This window comes from Dipodomys merriami, unplaced genomic scaffold (genome assembly GCF_024711535.1).
Source record: "Dipodomys merriami isolate MVZ:Mamm:240054 unplaced genomic scaffold, mDipMer1.0.p SCAF_7, whole genome shotgun sequence".
Taxonomy (NCBI): Eukaryota; Metazoa; Chordata; class Mammalia; order Rodentia; family Heteromyidae; genus Dipodomys; species Dipodomys merriami.
Genome location: NW_027206290.1, coordinates 22948263 through 22969215, shown reverse-complemented (window position 1 = coordinate 22969215; position 20953 = coordinate 22948263). Strand labels below are relative to the sequence as shown.

General features: G+C 38.9%; 1 protein-coding gene across 3 annotated transcripts in view; it reads left to right on the top strand.

Moving 5' to 3' along the window:
• Positions 1–20953, top strand: part of Dpyd (dihydropyrimidine dehydrogenase) — a 709900-nt gene that overhangs the window by 22341 nt on the left and 666606 nt on the right. The window lies entirely within an intron of this gene.

Sequence of the window (20953 nt, the reverse complement as noted above, 5' to 3'; positions counted from 1 at the left end):
ATGCAGAGTTGGCTGAATTTCAACTAACCTGAGCTAAAAAGTTTCTTAGATTTATCTGCCCAGGCTGGCTTGGAACCTTGATCCTATGATCTGAGCCTTCCTGATTAGCTAGGATTATAAGCATGAGACACTAGCATCTGGATTTATTCTACTTTTATGTACGGATGGTGATCAGAAGTAGGCTTCTAGGCAACAAAATTGAGTAGATAATTCAAAATATGTGGGTGCCTTTTGGGTGACTTGGTTGTCATCTTGGCTTGGCCATTGTCTTTTGGTCTTCTGTAGGTGGAGGACTTTATGGCTTGTGCATTGGTAAAGGAGATAGTTTAATTCATTGCCTTATCCAAGTTACACAATCAATACATCTAACAGTCTCAAAGTCTACTAGGGCAGATGGGCATACAACCAGAGAAGTTTAGACTGGATTTCAATTGGAATACATAAATTTGACAGTCTTAATAGAATACATAAAGTTGATAAATGTTAAACATGAAGTTTCTATTATAATGGGAGTAGTGTTACTGACATTTCTGAGTTGTAAACTGTATTTTTGGTACCAGAGCATCTGTGATTTTCTCACAATTAAGCAAAAATCCTAGCTTTCCAGAAGATGCCTGGACTTCATTCAAATTCAACAATTAAAAGGCACTGGAAACAAACTACATTTCACTGTCAAAATTTTTTTTTAGCCTATATGTCATTTGTGATATGACACCAATATTCCAGCAATGTGCCAAAAAAAAAAACATTTTTATTCCCTAAGTCAGTTCTCTATATCAACTTTTATGATCTGTGGTTATGATTTATTTTTCTAATCACAAGTTGTTGACATGGGAGGTATTCTCAATTTTCTATCTCTTTACAATTGATTGTGAATTAGCTGTTATGAAATCCTCCTAGAACCTCCTTAAAGTCTCTGAGATTTGTTTCTTCCTCAATAATTCAACCAGTATTCTGTAATGTGAATTAGGAAATTTTGTAGATATTATGGCTAACAGAGTGATGACAAAGTTTTCTGTAAGGCTGACCTCTTTCAGTGTACACAGTTTCTTGTACCAACACAAAATGGATTCAACACAAAAATATATATACAGAAATCCTTAAATTATGGAGAAGGCAATCGAGAACTCAATGTATATCCTACAAAGTTAAGAAAAATGAGGGAAGGGGTGGATTGGGAGAGATGGGTGAGAATGTTGAAAGAGATTACACTGATCAAGATGCACTGTATTCATAAACTGCTTTCTTAAATGGTAACTCTTTTGTACAACTACTTAAAGATAATAAACTAGACAAGAAAGGTGGGATAAGGGGAGAACAAAAGAAGGGGTAGTATTGACCTAAAGGCATTGTACTCATCACCTGACATATGGAAATGTAGCTCCTTCATACAACTATTTAATAACAGTAATTAGAATTAGACAAGAAAGATGCTGGTAACCAGCGACTCACACTTGTAATCTTAGCTACTCAGGAGGCTGAGATCTGAAGATTGCAGTTTGAAGCTAGCCAGGATAGTAAAAGTTCATCTCCAGTACACACACACACACACACACACACACGCACGCACGCACGCACGCACGCACACACGAAGCAGAGCTGTGGCTCAAATGGTAGAGCACTGGCCTTGAGCAAAAGAGCTCCAGGACAGTGTCCAGGCTCAGAGTTCAAGTCCCATTACTGGCATACACACATACACCAAGAAAGAAAAAAAAGGAAAAACTTGAATTACACGCATAAATGGTGATGTTATACTTTTGCCGACCATTGAGAAAGCAGAGCAATGATGAATGATATAGACTCATCAGTCAAGTCTGTTAAAATTGCTTCCTGGGTAGGGAGAGCCAGCTCTTTTCTCACCTGTAAGCTAAAAAGTAATCATAACAAGGAAACTATTAATTCAGAGACTACTGATGAAGTGTTCTGCACTTGGGAACCTAAAAGTGTGTCATCTACCACAGCCTGGCAGGGAGGCCTTCACAAAGAATGGCTGGAGGTGTGAAACATGGGAAAAGATGGTCTATGGAAGCATTCCAAATAACAACAACAAAATCCAAAAGCAAAACAAAGCAGTTTACAAAGGCTCCCTGAGTACATATTTATTCCCATCATGTACTGTATTGTAAAACATTTATGTCAGTTCCTTAACTGGAGAAAACTATTAGTAGTCAATCAATGAAGATTAAAGTGAATCATATTTTTCTTTTTTCGTGTGTGTGTGTGTGTGTGTGTGTGTGTGTGTGTGTGTGTGTGTTTTCTGTGCTGGCACAACACAATTTCCATTGATCATTTTTTGAAATGAGTAATTTTGGGTTTAGGATATTTGACATCTTGATGGATTTCATGGAAAATTCGAACTTATGCTGATGTGACTTACCATTTATCTTTTAAGTACATAAGCCCAAATGCTTTTATGCATACGCTGGTTATGAATATTTTACTCTGTTGGTTGGAGTGTTGGTGTTTGGCACATCCAGTTGCTCACTAGTATCCTCGTGGGCCCTGTGAAAACAAGTTATAAGTCATAATACAGAAAAGTGAGTGAGACCAGCTCAAATAGGATAATTATTTATTCCTCCGAGAAAAGAAAAAATCCAGAGATGCATCACACAAGACATGTAGCACCTCTTGGTTTCTATTGTTTTTTAGAATTTTTTAATTATCATTAAGTAGTTGTATAAAGAAATTGCTGTTCAGCAGAGCAGTTTATGAATACAGTGCCTCTTAATCAGTGTCACTCAACCTCCTCACCCATCCCTCTTAACCAACCCCTTCCTTCATTTTTCTTCACTTTTAGGATATACACTTATTTATTTATTTATTTATTTACTTTTGGCCATTTATGTACACAATGCGTCTTGATCTGTGTCATCCCTTTAGAATCTTCACCCTCCACTCGACCCACCCTCCTCCCTTATTATTCTCAATTCTGTGGTATATACAATGCGTTCTTGCCTGCATTCTGCTCCCTTCTCCTATTCATTCTTCTACCTCTCTACCCCTCCCTTCCTCTTGTAAGTCCTGGTACCAATTTTGTTGGATTTCTGTTTTTTCCACTCTGCCATTTCCAATTTCTTCCCTCCCTCCCTTCCTCCTTCCCTCCCTCCCTTCCTCCCTCCCTTCCTCCCTCCCTCCCTCCCTCGCTCCCTTCCTTCCTTCCTTCCTTCCTTCCTTCCTTCCTTCCTGCCTTCCTGCCTTCCTGCCTTCCTTCCTTCCCTCGTTCTTTCGTTCTTTCGTTCTGGTTATTGTTGTTCCCTTAATAACAACTTCTAACACTTCCCTCGTTGACTGGCCGCCTTAGTCAAATGGCTTGTCTTAGTTGAGGAAAGTCTGGGTCTGAAGTCTTTCTTTAGCTGGAAACTCTACCCTCCTCACAGTAAAAGGGGCTTGTTACTGTGGAAGAGAAGCATGCGCACTGAAGCCGAATGCCAACATGGCCTCTGGTTAAACCTAACTGATCCCTGACTCCCATCTCTGAGATTTAGCAAGGACAGGGAGAGGGCTGAGATAGCAGTTTAGTGCAGTTGTACAGGGCGCACTTAATGTCCCCAGCAACGATGTGTGACAGCTTGTGGGCAGTGTTGCCAACCAAGGAAGCTCTCCCAAGCCTCGGTGGCATGTCGCATACAGTGCTGTAACCACCAGACAAAAAGTAAATATTCATCACGAATCGCATTGTTAGCACGAACTCATCAAACCGGCACAGGTTTTAGGCAGAAAGCCATTCTTTTCTAATTGAACATTTCTATTCTAGTTCCCAGTGGGGAGCTGTGAGCCACTTTTGACCTTTCCTTTTTGGTGGCATGGGATATGTAAGGATTTCAACAGCTCAGGCCCATCAATTCTTGACTGCATGCGTATCTGAGACAATAAAAAAATAATAATAAACATGAAACAATGATTTTTTTTTGGAGAGGTTGGTTGGCTATCAGGCAACGAAAGACAGTGGTCCCCAAGAAATAGAACACAAAGGAGGGAGGCCCTACTATTTGCTTAGCTCCAGTGTCTTTACTGTGCTTATAAGCGGCAGCTCACAAGAGAGGAGTCCACAGAGGGTCTGGTTGGCTCCCTCAGTGGAAGAGGCGGAGCTTAATCAGGAGATTAAGGGCCTCCTAGGACAGCATAGAGAGCAAACCACTCAGAGAATTACCAAATGATCCTCAAAGCTGGCCACTGAGTGAGGATCAGTGTATGCATGGGAGAAAGGGTCCATGGCTGGCTAAAGAAGAAAGAGCTAGAAGGAAGTGTGCCTGGCACTCTCTGGGTCTGGGAATAGTGCCTGCTCTCACCAGCCAGACTGGAAAACGTCATGATTCATGGAACATTGGGTACTCCCAAGTTTCCCAGTAGTGGGAAATAATCAGTCTCAGACCAAATGCTGCTAAGTCCCACTTCATCAGTCCCCAAACCAAGACTTGAAAGAATCAAATTGTTTCTGCATACTTCAACTATATCTTAGACAAAACTAAAAAAAGATATGTAGGAATACAAAAGAAAAAGTGCGTATCCAATAAGTTGAGATTCACGATTCCTGTCAGCCAGTTAAAAATAACCAAACATGAAAGAAGTAGGAAATTATGACCCATCAGGATTAAAGAAAAAAAAATCAATGAATCAAAACAAACCCAGGACTGGCACAGATGTTAGGATTATCAAGAAAGCATGTTAACATAGTAATTACACTTGTAACCAATAGAATCACAAAACTAAATATAGATGTGGAAAATAGGAAGAGAAACAAACCAAACTTTTAGAAATGATACCTACAGTGTCTGAGACAAAGTAAACAGGGGATTAAAGACAGACGACTTTGCAGAGTGAATTCAGACGACTTTGCAGAGTGAATTCAGACACAGCAGAAGTAACTACCTTCTAGGGGCTGGGAAGGTGGCTCAGTGGTAGAGCACTTGCTTTGCATGCTCGAGGCCCTGGGTTTGATTCCTCAGCACCACATAAGAAAAAAGCCAGAAGTGGCGCTCTGGCTCAAGTGCTAGAGTTCTAGCCTTATGCTGAAGAGCTGAGGGACAGTGCCCAGGCCCAGAGTTCAGGCTCCTCGACCGGACCCAAAAAAAAAAAGTAACTGTCTTCTGAATGGAAGGGAATGGGCCAAATGAAGGAAGGAAGGAAAGGGGCAAAGAAAGAAAGACAGGAGTTTTAATTAAAATGAGCAGTAGGACCACTCTAGTGGCCTACTATTCAAACTCGCACAGGGGATCTCCTAAGGAAAGGGTGGATAGAGAGGAGAGAGGTGGGAGGCTTAGGGAAAAAAAAATAAAAACATAAAACAAAGAAGCTCAATGAAGTCCAAGAAGAAAGACTATAGGGAACATTTCAAGGCTCAGCAGAAACAAATAACCCAAAACTAGTGGTAAAGAAAAAAAAAGTCTTCAGGTCAGCCCAAGACAAGAAGGCATGCAGAGGAGTAAAGCACAAAAGAATAACCCCAGCAGAGTGCTTGTTGAGAAAGCAGCAAAGGAGTATATTTATTTATTTATTATTTTACTTATTGCCAGTCCTGGGGCTTGAACTCAGGGCCTAGGTGCTGTCCCTGAGCTGCTTTTACTCGAGGCTAGCACTCTACTTGAGCCACAGCACCACTTCTGGCTTTTTCTGTTTATGTGATACTGAGGAATCGAACCCAGGGCTTCATGCATGCTAGGCAGGCACTCTACCACTAAGCCACATTCCCAGTCCCAAAGGGTCATATTTAAAGGAATTTGGGGAATAGGAGAATCTCCCATCCCCTAAAATTTTGTACCTAGTAAAATGAGCAATCAAAAACGAAGTGAAAATAGACTTTCTTCAGACGTGCAAAAGGTGAAAATATGTATTAACAGCAGACCTGTGCTCGGAGAAATTTTAAAGGGAGTGATGTCCTTCCAGGACATGAGAAGTATTTATTCCAAGGAATAAGCAACTGTCAAGGTGGTAATAACATAGGAAAATATATGCTCTTTATTCTTATTTAAATCTCATGAAATTTCATCCAACAATGAGATCAAGAAAATGTGGTAAATATATACAATGGTATATTATTCAGCCATAAAGAAGCATGAAATTATGCTTTTTGCCAGAAAATGGATTCAGTTGGAGAGCATAATTTTTGTTGTTGTTGTTTGTTTTTTGTTTTTTGGGGGGGCCCGGTTGTGGGGCCTGAACTCTGGGCCTGGGCGCTGTCCCTCAGCTCTTCAGCTCAAGGCTAGTGCTCTACCACTTGAGCCACAGCCCCACTTATGCCTTTTTTCTTTTTGCTTATGTGGTGCTGAGGAATCGAACCCAGGGCCTCAGGCATGCAAGGCAAGCGCTCTACCACTGAGCCACCTTCCCAGCCCAGAGAGCATAATGTTAAGCCAAGTTCAGAAAGCAATATTTGTTCAGAAAGATAATTTTTTTTTTTGCTCATATGTAGAATCTAGACTTAAAAAAAATCAATGACATGATTGTAAAAGGAGGAGGGGAAGAGGAAGGGGAAAAGAGAATGATGATCAGGGCTGGCTGTTGTACAGTATGCTACATCTATACATGTGTATGTGAATGAAAGTAACATAATGAAACCCAGTAAAATCTTTAAAAAGACAAAGGAAAGATGCGTGATTTGAATACTGAGCAAGAAAATCTTGATCAGAATTAAGAAAATAATATAGAGGAAGTGAATTAGATTGAAGTACATACACTATATGAATATATGTAAATATCACAGTGAAACCCCTTTGTACAATTAATTTGTGCTGATAAAATCAAGGAAGTGGGAGGATTAAAAAAAAAAAACAGAACAACAACAACAAGAAAACCTAGCTGAGTGTTGTGGTTTGTACCTATAGTCCCAGCTAGAAAAAAGCCCCAGGAACAAAGCTCAAGATCTTATCTGAAAAATAAACTAAAACAACAACAAAAAATAATGGATTTCTTATTTTAAAAAATGTTTAATATGGGATTTATTTATAAAACTAAAATGTACTATGGAAAACTCACAGACCTTTGGAGGTTGTGCAAGGGACTGGATTTGGGGGGTGGGCTTATAAAGGGCTTAACAAGGAAACAGAAGATAAAAAATGGGCTATGGTCACCTTGGGATCAAGGGTGATGTCCTTGGCCAGGCCCACCATGGAATGCTGGGTGTCGGGGCACTGGTATCCTGAGAGCTGGGTGGGAATGACCTGCGGGCTGACAAGCACATGAGCACACACCTAGTCCTTTGCTTGACCCTGAGGAATAAGGCAGGATTCAATCCATCATAGTCCACCTGTAGATACATAAAAAGATTGGACCTAGAGGGGAGAGGCAGAGGCTTCATATAGGGTCTTTTGGATACATTAAAAAAGTTGGACTAAAGGGAGATGGGGGAGAGGGGTCATTGGCGGTTTGTCTTTCTGGCAAATTCCTGCTGACATGGGGGTGTTGAGGAGTCACAAAGTAGTATGTTGAGTGAAGGAAACCTTTTACAAAAGCCCAAAGTTTGTTTTGTATACCTGCACCTGTTTGTTTGTTTGTTTTTTTAAGTGTTGGTCCTGGGGCTTGAACTCAAAGCTCAGGCACTGTCTGTTAGCTTTTCTGCTCAAGCCTGGTGCTCTGCCACTTAAGCCACAGCTCCACTTATGGCTTTTTTGGGTAGATTTTTTTTGGAGATGAGTCTCAAGGACTAATGCCCTGGCTGGCTTCATACCAAGATCTGAATGGCTAGGATTACAGATGTGAGTCCCTTCTACTTGCACTTTTATGTCATGTTCAGAGTAGACAAATCTATACTGTGAAAAAGTAAACCAATAGTTGCTTAAAGCTGGAGATTTGGAAAAATGGGAGGTGATTGCTAACTAGTAAATTCCCCCCTCCCAGGGTTGACAGAATATTCTAAAAATGAAAATATTGATTACTTTCATTATTCTGAATAGGGTACAATTCATTGAATTGTGCTTTTCATATAGATGGGTTCTGCAGTAACTGAATTATATCTTTATTGAGCTACTATGAAAGGTATTTTATTTAAGAAACATAGAGGACTTTGGGATACACACATATATATACACATATGTACATAAATGTATGATAAAGACTGTTCATCAGAGACATGGCAAGTGAATTTCCAGTAGTGATGATAAAATTTTCAATGAAGACCCAATGGGCGACTTTTATTTTTGTGTGGTAGTGGAGTTTGAAGTCAGGGCCTTCTGCTTGCTTATATAGACACTTCCAATGGAGACTGACCTGTGGGACCCTGTGTTTTTCTTTTTAAAATTGGAGAGACAACGTGCGGTTTTCTGGGAACTATTTATGTCCTTCTCCTACTTAATAGCATTTCATGTTTTCTTAATGATTAGTGTGGCAGCTTACATGAAAAAAATAAGTCTGTTTCATATATTTTTGAAGCAATGAATGGATGAGTGTTTAGAACTACACCCCTGAATGAGGGTGGGGAATCAGTTCAGGAATCTCTTCCCTTCATGAGAATACAGTATGTTAAATCTTCAGATCCAAAGAAGATGACAAGGTCAATTTCACTCACCCTTGGGAGAACATAATCCATTTGAGTTAGTTGGTATTTAACTATAAATGTATAACAATAATAAAAGAAACATCTTCTCTTTATATGTTGCTTTAAGTTTAAATTATTTTAAATAAGATACTTATTATCCTGAATTGGAATTGCTAGGTCATATTTTTAAAAATTATCTTTGAGTAGCTGTATAAGGGAGATGTCATTTAGAATAGCACTATGAATACAAGGCAGCTTCATCTGTGTTATACTCTTCAACAATCTCACCCCCTTTGACCTACTCCTTCCCTTACATTTCTCAGTTTTGTGGTATATACAATGAATTTTTAACTGTATTCTCCCCCAGTCCCTTCCAAGTACCCATTTCTTGGTGTTTATTTTGCTGGCTTTTGACTTAATCTTTCTAAAAAAATGTATTATTTGAATTCTCCTTAAAGTCTATTATACTGCAGTTACTTCATTTATGACCCACATGTTTATAGGCACATTTTATAGGCACAATCTAACTACCACAATGAGGGAAATTATGCAACCTTTGATTCTGTATCTGGCTTACATCACCTAATAGAATATTTTCCAAGACTTTCCATCTCCTTGTGAATGGTAGAATATTACTCTTTCTAATGGATGAGTAAAATTCCATTGTGCAGATATACCACATTTTCTTGATCAAAGCTTTCTTTAATTTATTGTGTTTCTGGATCTTATTTATTTGTTTTTTTTGGTCAGTTGAGGGGCTTGAACTTAGGGCCTAGACACTGTCTCTGAGCCTCTTTGTGCTTAAGGCTAGTGCTCTACCACTCGAGTCACAGTGTCACTTCTGGTTTTTGAGTGGTTCATTGGAGATAAGTGTCTCATGGGAACTTCTGCCTGGGCTGGCTTCGAACCACGATCCTCAGATCTCTGCCTCCTGAGTAGCTAAGCTTATAGGCATGAGCCACCAGCACCTAGTGTTTCTGGCTCTTTACTTAGGAAGTTTTGATATGTTCCTAGGAGTCCTAGAGTTTTCCCTACCCATTTCTGCAATAGTTTCATGGTTTCCAGTTTTTTTTTTTTAAGCAACAAATTCAAGTTTAATTATATAAATATGACTTCTTATATTTCACTTTGTATTTGTTCTGTTTTTCACATTCTTTTTTTAATTAATTAATTTTATTGTGAAAATACTGTACAGAGGGGTTACAATTACATGGGCAAGATAATGAGTACATTTCTTATTAAGCATTGTAGCCTCCTCCTTTGTTTCCCCTTCCCATCCCTTCCCATCCTCCTCCTGCCCCCCCCAATCCTCTCCGCTCCCCCTCCCCCCACCAAAGTTGTAAAGTTTGTTTTCGACATAAGGACTTGTACATCTCATTGTTGCAATGGGTCCACCTGTTTCCAGTTTTATATTGAAGCCTTTGGTTGAGTTTGAATTGATGCTGGTACAAAGTGGATCTAGTTTCAATTTTCTTCATGGAGATATCTAGTTTTGTCAGGACCATTGGTGAAGAGGCTTGTCTTGCAGTCAGTTTTTGGCTCCCTTATCTAATACGAGATGGATATAGGTTGGAGATTTGTTTCTGGGTCTTTTCTGTTCCACTGGTACTCAGGCCTATTTTCATGCCAGTACCAAGCTTTTCTCATTACTACAGCTTTGTAGTAGAGTTTGAAGTTTGGTATTGTTATTCCTCCACCACTCTTCTGCCAGCCAATAAGGATTGCTTTTGCTATTTGGCTCTTTTGTTATTTCATAAGAAATTTTAGGTTGTTTTCTGTCTCATTGAAGAATGTTGTTGGAGGTTTGATGGACAGTGCAGGTAGGTCATTTTTGTCACACACACACACACACACACACACACACACACACACACACACACCTCCCCCCCCCCCACACCTCCCCCCCAAAGAAACAAACCCCCTCCCCCAAAGAAACAAAACCACAAAAAACTCAAGCCAAGATGATGACTCATACTTTTAATCCCAGCTACTCAGGAGGGTGAGATTTGAGGATTGCAGTTTGAAGCCAGCCTGGAGAAGGAAAGCTCCTGAGATTCTAATCTCCAATTAACTTTCCAAAAAAACAAGTAGTAGATCCTTGAGCACAAAAGCTCAGGGATAAGTACCCAAGCCCTGGGTACTGTGTCTTTGCTTTTTCCCTCAAGACTGGCACTCTACCGCTTGAGCCATGCATCCACTACTAGTATTTTTTTTGGTGTTTAGTTGGAGATACGAATCTCACAGACTTTGCTGTCCCCACTGGTTTGAGAAGGAGATCCTCAGACTTCAGCTTCCAACTTGCTAGAATTATAGATGCAAGCTGGTTACTACTTTTTAAATGGAGACACTATTTTTCTCCACGTATTCTGACAAATGCATTATAAAAGAAGACTAAACATCATTATTCCTGAGTTAAGAGAATGAATATGACAACTAATAACTATCTACAGGAATTTTATATTACTTTAAATGGTTATTTAATGCATTAAATTATATGTCTGTAATGGAAGTTGTTTTTGGTTACATGTATATCTGATTTGTCTTCCTTTTGAACATGTTCTATAACCATAAGAGTATCCTTTTTCCATACCATACCTTTTCAAATGTGATTTAAATATTATATATATATATATATATATATATAATGTTTTTCTGCTCTAAGTAGACCATAATTTGATTTTTCTTTTATAGCTAGGCACTAGTTATCATCTTGCATTTTATTGCTATAATTCATTAATCATTCTCTTACAAGTGATTTGTTCCATTCCTTCTTTTTTTTGTGTGTGCCAATACTGGGGCTTAAACTCAGGGCCTGGATGCTGTCTCTGATTTTTTTGCTCAAGGCTACTGCCTTACTACTTGAGCCACAGCTCCACTTCCAACTTTTTTTTTGGGGGGGGTCGGGGGTCAGTTGTGGGGCCTGAACACTGGGACTAGGCACTGTCCCTCAGCTCTTCAGCTTAAGACTAGTGCTCTACCACTTGAGCCACAGCGCCACTTCTGGCTTTTTTTTTTCTTTTTGCTTATGTGGTGTGAGGAATCGAACCCAGGGCCTCAGGCATGCAAGGCAAGTGCTCTACCACTGAGCCACCTTCCCAGCCCCACAAGTGATTTGTTAAAGGATCACTTTTTTAAGTTTTTTGGAGTATCCTGGAAGCACTTTTAGAAAATAAATGTTCTTCAAAGTTAGTCTTTCCCAGACTTTCCTTCTAGTCTCACATAGAACTTTTATACTTGGCTGAAATATACTTAAAATGCATTGTTTTTATTTGTGTCTTGTCCATCTTATACAATAAAATCCAACACTTGGGCCCTAGAACCATTTAACAGTAAAAAACAAAAACAAAAAAACAACAGGGGACATGCTTTTCTGTCAGAACTTGTTGCTGACCTGGTATGAGCACACACAGTCAGGAGCAGTTCAAAGTGCTACCTGCTGCTTGAGCAAGTGATTTCTGTGACAGGCCTGAGAAGGAAAGTGAGTCTGACCCTGACCTCCCATTACAGAGCAGTTAATGATTAGATGACTTAAAGTCTCTGTAACTGCTGATGCCTAGAAAATAGAGATCACTTTGTCTTCTGAAACAGAAAACAACAGTAACACTAACACTGAGAAAAAGAAAAGGCAGATGTCAGTTTGTTTCCTTACCTGTAAGGTCCTTTTAATTTATCCTGGGAATTCGTTATTGTTTTGTTACTTTTTACTGTTTTTCTAACATTATTTTCCCCCTTAACAATTTCCTTTTGCATCTTTGAAGTGCAGTGCTTGGTTTTGAGGACAAGCAAGTACATCAAAACATCCTTGCTTTTCAGAGATTGACTGACCAGTTTGGTGGGGAAGAGCACATGTGTTAATAGTTACTCAATACCATAGCCTGTGTGTCAAATGGAAGACCACAGTGAGTTTCTCTAGAAGTTCATAGGGGCAAGGTGACATTGAGAGAAAAGAGAGGGACTCATTTTTAATCTTTGGAAGGAAATGGTCCCTAGTGAGAACTTTGAGATAAAATGGCATTTAGACTACCATTAAGATCCATGGGTGTGGAAATACGTTCTTTCATAGATTTGCTAAACAACAAATAGGTTAAATTGGAGACAGAGTAGATTGTGGAGGGAAAAGAGGTTTCTATTAGCATTCTGTATGTAATGAACATTCTTTTGTGCTTTGTGGTGTGCATGCATACACACACACATAGTTGTTTCTGAAGATGTCTGCTGTATAAGAAACAATCAGGTGCAGAATTGAATGACAGTACTATTTCAGACAGTCTTGAGTTTTGGTTGGTCTTGGACCGCAATCCTACTTATGTCTTGTTTGTAGTTGAGTTCACCTGTGTGTGTGGCACCATGTTTAGTGTGATGATTGATATAGAGGTCTCTCTAAAGTTTTCCCTGAATGGTGACCCTCCTGATGTATTTTTCCACATAGCTAAAGTTGAGCCATAACTCACTACTGATGGACCTCTTTTTTAGCTGTTTCATTGCATTGTTGAAGTCGATCAATAACTGAATATCATATTCGATGTATTGAATCAGAAAAAAAATCTACACTCAGTTCAATTTCGGCTTCCATCTTCTTTCTTAGTAAGTTTTCCCCCCAGCTTTTCTTTCTTTTTTTTTGACATTGTTTTATTTTTAACATGCTAGTGTATATATTTAGCCTCTTTTGAATTAAAATAACCTTTGGTATTGATAGCTAGCTCTTTGTAAACAGTGTTGTATTTTGTGTATCTTTTTAAAGGTGTTTGCACCTGATTTTATTTTTAATTCCTTTACAGGTATAAGTTATAAAGTATAAAAGGTATAAAAGTGTCTAAGCAGTATCAATGTTAGCATCAATGCTAGTGATGCTTTATTGTCCAAATTGTTTAAAAAATAGACTCTTAAGAGCTTGTATTGAATTCATTGTTTTTTCATCTTATTTTCTCAAATTTAAGCAGACTGCATAATATCTCCTTTGGATATTCTGCAGTTCTTCTCCTTTTTATTTTATTTTTTTGAAATTTTCTCAGCAAGCAAAATTTATTTCTGCTGAAGGGTGCACCATCAGCCAGACATCTGGCAAGAAAGCACCTGCAGTCTCTTCTTGAAAAAATGAAAGTTTGAATCAATGTGGCACTATTTATCATCTTGATAAAACATGATTTTTTAGTTGAAAGCAAGTATGGATAGCATTTACTCTACTGATAGTAAAAACCTTCCAAAGCCTGTTTTAGATGTGTGTATCCTTTCAGAAATCTGTGAGTGAGAAGGACATTATTTCACAAGGTGTGGTATGTGAGGGTGGAGGTTTGGGGAAGAAGGTCATGAGGGTGGAGCCTCCAAGATTACTTCCTAATAGCCAGTGTGCTCATTCCATCTCTCCACAAGATGACAGCAAGCAGGAACCAAATTATACATGTCAGACTTCCCAGCCTGTAGAACTGTGAGAAATAACAATCCGTCTCTCAGTCGATGGTATTCTGGGGTAGTCAGGGGTATATAATATCTATGTGAGACCCAGTCACCAACTTAGTTATGCTGGTTCTTCAGTAAGAATTGTATAGTTATCAGAGTGCCGGTGGTTCACACGTGTAATCCTAGCTATTCAGGAGGCTGAGATCTGAAGATGGCAGACAGTTTGAAGCCAGGAGAAGTTCCTAAGGTATTATGTACAAATACAAAAAACAAAAAAGGAAAAAAAAAACATGATGAGTTTATTTATTTATTTTAAAAAAACCTCATACAGGAAAAGTAAGAAATGCCTTATAGAAAACTCAAGATATACTACCAAAAACAAAATCTCAGCTTAATTGTAATACAGTAGAATTCAGTAATCAACTTAGGCCTGGTAGGCAAAGTATCGGTTTATGTGTGTGATCTTAAAGCTTAGAATTATAGAAAGTGGTAAGCAGTATCAAATAGAAAATATCTGTTTACAGTTTAACATGCAAAGGGGGACAGTAGCTTAATGGCGCATTATATTTGGTTAATCAGTATTGTTATATAAAATACACGCACATATTTAGGCTTTGGACATGTTGGCCAAATGGCTTCCTGTGATTGTAATTCAAGCTTGCGAATGATACTGAGGTTCCAGCATTTTTAGGCTCAGGGTTAGTACTTTGATTTGTGAAATGCGATGCAACATTCAAGCCTGTATGTCGCAGGACTCCAGGTGTTTCTGGGAATGGAGGTAGCAGACAAATCAGTGACAACACAGATCTTATTCACTCTCATCTGTACTTCTATCCTCTCTTAGTACTCCATGAAATTAGTGCAGTTAAATTTCCTCCAATTTTTCTTTGCTGCCTTTCAGAATCACCACTCCATTTTTCTTGTGCTACTAAAAATGATTGGAATACCCAAAGGCCCAATTTCTTGATGAGAGAAAATGTTTCCTCCATAAATAATAATCGTGTAACAGAAAGAGTTAATGGTCCTTGGAAAGTGCTCAAATTACCCAGATCGGGGACCCTGTGACCCTGTTAGGACATTGCCCTGGTCATTTCTTTGCAAGAGTGTAATTTAGCACTTGTATTATTCTGAAAGGTGCTTCCTTATCGAGAATATTGACTTTCAGTTTTTAAAAGTCTCACTTTGGAAAGTTGGTTTTTTTTTTTTTTTATCTCTCAACCATTCGTGTCCTGCATTTTTATTTTATATCACTTTTCATTTGGGATATTATGAAGTTAAATCCTTGGTAACTATTCTCCACAATCCAATTTACTTTTACCCAAGATCCATTGGATTCAACTCAATGCCTTTTTGCAAAAGGTTAACCCAATATTTCATGTTATGTCGTATTTTCTATTTTTCTGCTATGGGAAAGAAAAGTTACTGTGATAAGCAGCCAACAAATTACATTCAAAGTGTTTACTCTCAAAAGTTGCATTACTATGACGACACAGATAAATATAATCATTTATCACAATGTGGATTATGGAAATAACAAAAATGCAGCCATCTTATTTTTAATGCTTCCTGGTTTGCTTTAAATGTTGGTCAGTACAACTTTAAAATGTCATCATTTTATTTATCAATTTGAATTAAATGAAATTAGCCATGCTTCAATCCCAAATAAATAAGCAAAAAAAATTTATTTGTGTATATGAGTTTGTGTGTGCAGCAGTCTTAAGGCCTGAACTAAGGTCCTGGGTTCAATCCCTGAGCTTTTGTGCTCAAGATTGGCACTCTACCATCTGAGCCACATAGCTCTACTGGATTTGCTTGCATGTGTGTGTGGTTAGAGCTAAGTCATACAGACTTTCCTGCTCAGGGTGGCTTAGAACACAGAACCTCAGATCTCAGCTTCCTGAGTAGCTAGAATTGCCTCAATTACAGGGGTGAGACTCGAGAACCTGGCATACAGTTGCTGTTTGCCCAATACATCTTCCTGAGTCTCTCTACTTTCATTTTACTCAATTTAAAGTGTTTCCTAATGAAGACACATTGTTGGATTTAAAAAAAAATCCAGATTGATAGTATGTTTTTCACAGTTAAAATTTCATAATTATATATACCTTACTGTTGGCCATTTGTTTTTCATATCTATCTTATCTATCTATATCCATCCCTCCATCCATCCCTCCATCCATCCATCTATCAAGCTGGGAATTGAACTTAGGACCTTACTACTAGAAAAGTGTTCTAAGCTTTTAGGATATTTTATATCCTTCTCCTCCTTTTCTTTCTGGTACACATATTAACATACTTTCATTTGCTAAATTGTCTATCATATATCTTTAATTCTCTGTCTACTTTTCTGTATTCATTTTTTCTCTCTGACCTCCAGATTATCCATTTTTCTTTACATTTGTTCTTTCACTAATGATATTTTTATGTTTTCATTATATTTTTTCAAGTTTCAGAATGCTGGTTCTTCTATAAAATTTATGTGATGGGTATTCTGTGCTTGGTGAGTGAGACATTACAGTCTTACTGTCATAATAGCTACGCCAAAATCCTTGTTAAATGTGAACTCAAGCTTCTCAAAGTTATTTTTATTTTTGTTTTTGGCGGTAATGAGGTTTGAACTTAAGGCATTTTCTGTGCTTCCATTCTTTCTTTGCTTTACTTACTTTTCCTATAGGATCTCCATGTTTTGGAGTAAGTCTGCATCTGCTCCAGTGTGAGCCTCTGACATGGTTAGAAGATGCAGCCTTGGATTTACAGACACCCATCTGAGAGCAGTGTTTTTCTCAGGGTGCCTGCTCCCCTCTCTTGGACCTCTGTGTTACACGGTGTGATCATATCATACCAACTCTCACCTTGAACATTAGAAATGATATACATTGTCCTGTAACATGATCCAATTAAATTGGGAGGGTAATTTTTGGAGCAAGTCCTTGAGGCTTTTTATGACTACCTGAAGGTTTATCTTAGCTGTCTTGGTCCTTAGCTCTCCCCATCAAACTATCTGCCTTTATTATTCTCAAAAGTCTCTCTGCATTTTAATTGTTTACCATCAAAATTTTAGTTTTTGCCAGGGGTTGAAGAGTGAGGGGTTGCAAGATTTGCTCACACCTCTGATCCTAGTTACTCAGCAGGCTGAGATCTGAGAATCATGGTTCAAAGGCAGCCCAGACCAAAAAAATGTTAGGATTGGAAGGCAGCATTTTAGTCCATTTCCAGCCACCTTTTGATGTCCCCAGGGATATGGCTATTAATGAGCCTTAGGATAAAAAGGAACACTTGGGGCCAGAGAGTGAGAAGGCACACATAGTTAAAGAGCAAGTAGAGTTCAAATAGTCCTCATTACACTGGCTGGCTCAGAGGTGATGGGTCTTCTGGTGGCCCATTGTCTCAGGATTGGTCAGGTGAGCCTACTTAAAATAAGAGCCTTTAATGCCTGACAGGTAAGCCAAGCTTTACTGGATTCCAAGATGGCTGTCCAGTGACCACTAGTCAGTCAATCCATTCCCTACGCAGGACGAGCCTATGGGATGGTCTGTCCCAAGGGTGAAGAAGAGCTATCAATTTACATTTGACCTTTAGGGAATGGTTTTACTGGTCTAGGAAGATCTTTTGTCTTAAACTATTTGTTGACCCATTTTAGAAATGAAGCCTGTCATTAATTCTTAGGAGAAGTGGAGTCTCCAAAAAAGTATTTTATGACATTTTATGACCTCCCATAGCCCTAGAAAACTTAATTATGGAGATGCTGTGATTTTTTAAATGTTTTTTTTTATTGTGAAAATACTGTACAGAGGGGTTACAGTTACATGAGCAAGGTAATGAGTACATTTATCAAGCATTACTGCCTCCTCCTTTGTTTTTCCCCTACCATCCCTTCCCTCCCACCTCAACAATTACACTTCACCCCTCCCTGCCTAAATTGTAAAGTTTGTTTTTCAACATAGTGTCTTCTACATCTCATTGTTGCAATGGGTCAACCTGTATCCCTATTTAAACATTTTTTTTTCCCTTCCCCTCCCCAAATTATACCAACATCAAATACAGTGAAAACAGGGGTTATACTGTGGGGAAGGGACATACAAAGCAACAAAAAAATCACATGGTACCTTATAAATATGTTAGAAATAATAGCAAGAAAGAAAAACCACTTGTGTCCCTATCTTGGGGTTCACTTCACTTAACTTCATCTTATCTGGTCATATGTATACAGCTTTTGACCTTTTCTGCTTGTCCCAGACATATATACTACTTATTGCAAATAAGGGAAACCATGGGACCTATGTTTTGTTGGCCCCGGCTTATTTAGAATGGCTATAATCAAGAGCTCCAATAACAACAGATGCTGGAGGGGATGTAGCCAGAAGGGAACCCTTACTGCATTGTTGGTGGGAGTGTAAACTTGTTCAACCACTTTGGAAAGTAGTGGGGAGGTTCCTCAAAAGACTCCACATAGAGCTCTCCTATGACCCAGCAATCCCACTTTTGGGCATTTACCCAAATGATCACAAACAAGACCATACTAAAGTTACCAGCACAACTATGTTTATTGCAGCATTATTTACCATAGCTAAGATATGGAACCAACCCAGATGCCCCTCAGTAGATGAATGGATCAAGAAAATGTGGTGTATATATATATATATATATATATATATATATATATACACACACACACACACACACACACACAGACAATGGAATTCTATGCCTCCATCAGAAAGAATGACATTGCCCCATTTGTTAAGAAATGGGAAGACTTGGGCTGGGAAAGTGGCTCAGTGGTAGAGCACTTGCCTTGCATGCTCAAGGCCCTGGGTTTGATTCCTCAGCACCACATAAGCAAAAAGAAAAAAGCCAGAAGTGGCACTGTGGCTCAAGTGGTAGAGCACTAGCCTTGAGCTGAAGAGCTGAGGGACAGTGCCCAGGTCCAGAGTTCAGGCCCCACGACCGGACCCAAAAAAAAAAAAAAAAAAAGAAATGGGAAGACTTGGGCACTGTGATTTTTATCCTTCACTTTAGGTTTCCTTGGTATTTACCATCACTCAGTGGTGTTTTCTTGACTTATTGAAGCAGTTTCAAGGTTGCTGTATCCTATGTATTAATTTTTAACTACATTATTTGCTTCTCATATGTCCAGATCAGTTTTCCTATGTCCTCTTTTTCTAATTCTACCTAACCAGATGCTACTTCTTTCTTTTCCTCTTCTCCTTTCTCTTTCTCTCCCTTCTCCCTCTCTCCTTCCTCCTTCTCTCCCTCCTCCCTCTCTCCCTCTCTGCCTTTCTGCCTCTCTTTCTTTCTCCCTCTCCCTTTCTCCCTCTCTCCCTCTTTCCCTCCTCTCTCCCTCCTTCCCTCCCCCCTCTCTCTTTCTTTCTCTCTCCCTTCTATCTTCCCTTTTCTCCCTCATCTCCTCCCCCTCCTTCCTCCTTTCCCCTTTGAGGAAAAGAACTAAAGAACTCTCAGTTTTCAGTAGTTACCTTATAGTGCTTACCTAGATGGATGATGACAATAAAATTCTTTACTCAGTTTCTCAAATGATACTTACCATTATTCCTGCAAATATGGACTTCATTTTTGGATGAATTTCAGTTTCAATCCTCCACTCAGAAGAAATGTGCTATATATTTCTGTGCCTTCTTCACCTTACCCTCCCTGGATTTATTCACTCATCCCAAATATTGAGATAATAGTACTTGTTTGTACATTAACCTGTATAATGCAAGTGAAAAATACTTTTAAATTCTAAAAACTTAAAATGGAGTCTTGCAAGTCTTTAAATCAAAGTCAGAATGAATTGCATTGACTCAGGTTTTATTCTACCATAAATCTACTGAATATAAAATTTATCTTAGACATTTGTTACAATTCACTTTTTGTAAAATCCTTCATATTATCATGAAATCAGTATTATAAAACCAGCCAGGGCGTCACCTAGAAAATGATTGCTTGAAACAAATGTGTTGTGAAATTAAATGCTTGAAGGGAAACAATATTTTTAGCATATATCTAGAAGTATAAAAATTTATATATGCCTCTTTTGGGGTTTTTTAATAGTTTGTGGGTATTCTAGTAAGGTTTCATCTTCATATGGGGAAGATGATCTAATAATTTTGAAAGAATCCTATCTTGGACTTGGAGAAAGATGATCTTTCCTTTGGTCAAAACTAATGGTTATTTTCTTCTCAGAAGCTGTGTCCAACTTTTAGCCAGCTTGTGTGTAAACAACTTGACACAGAGAATTGCTGTGGTTGTAGAGCCTCTGGATTCGTTTCATTCCCCTTCAGTTTTTCGGGTGTTTCTAGTTTAGAAAACATGTCATATCAGGAATTCCATTTCTTTTTGACAACAGACTTCACATGCTGCCCCATTTTGCAAGGAAGGAAACCACAGACCAATAAGAGTATTGATCACAGGCAGGCGCTGGTGGCTCACGCCTGTAATCCTAGCTACTCAGGAGGCTGAGATCTGAGGATCGCGGTTCAAAGCCAGCCCGGGCAGGAGAGACCGTGAGACTCCTATCTCCAATAAACCACCAGAAGACCGGAAGTGGCCCTGTAGCTCAAGTGGTAGAGCGCTCGCCTTGAGCTGAAGAGCTGAGGGACAGAGTTCAAGCCCCACGACCGAAAAAAAAAAAAAAAAAAAAAGAGTATTGATCAGTGGTTTATTGAAAGGTACAGAGATCAAGTATCAGTAGAGACAAAAACCATTCACAACATCTGTGGTTTTCTTATTTGCTTGATATTTCTCTAAAATTTTGGTCCTACTCAGTTTTTCAACTAAAATGTTATTGTATTGGGACTTTTTTTTTTTTTTTTCCCACCGATCTTATTTAAAAGTCAACCACACTGGGGCTGGGAAGGTGGCTCAGTGGTAGAGTACTTGCCTTGCATGCATGAGGCCTGGGTTTGCTTCCTCAGCACCACAGAAGCAGAAAAAGCCGGAAGTGGTGCTGTGGCTCAAGTGGTAGAGCACTATCCTTGAGCTGAAGTGTGAAGGACAGTGCCCAGGCCCAGGGTTCAAGCCCAGGACTGGCAAGAAAAAAAAATTCAACTACACTTAGTTTTCTTAAGTATCCTCATGTCAACGTTG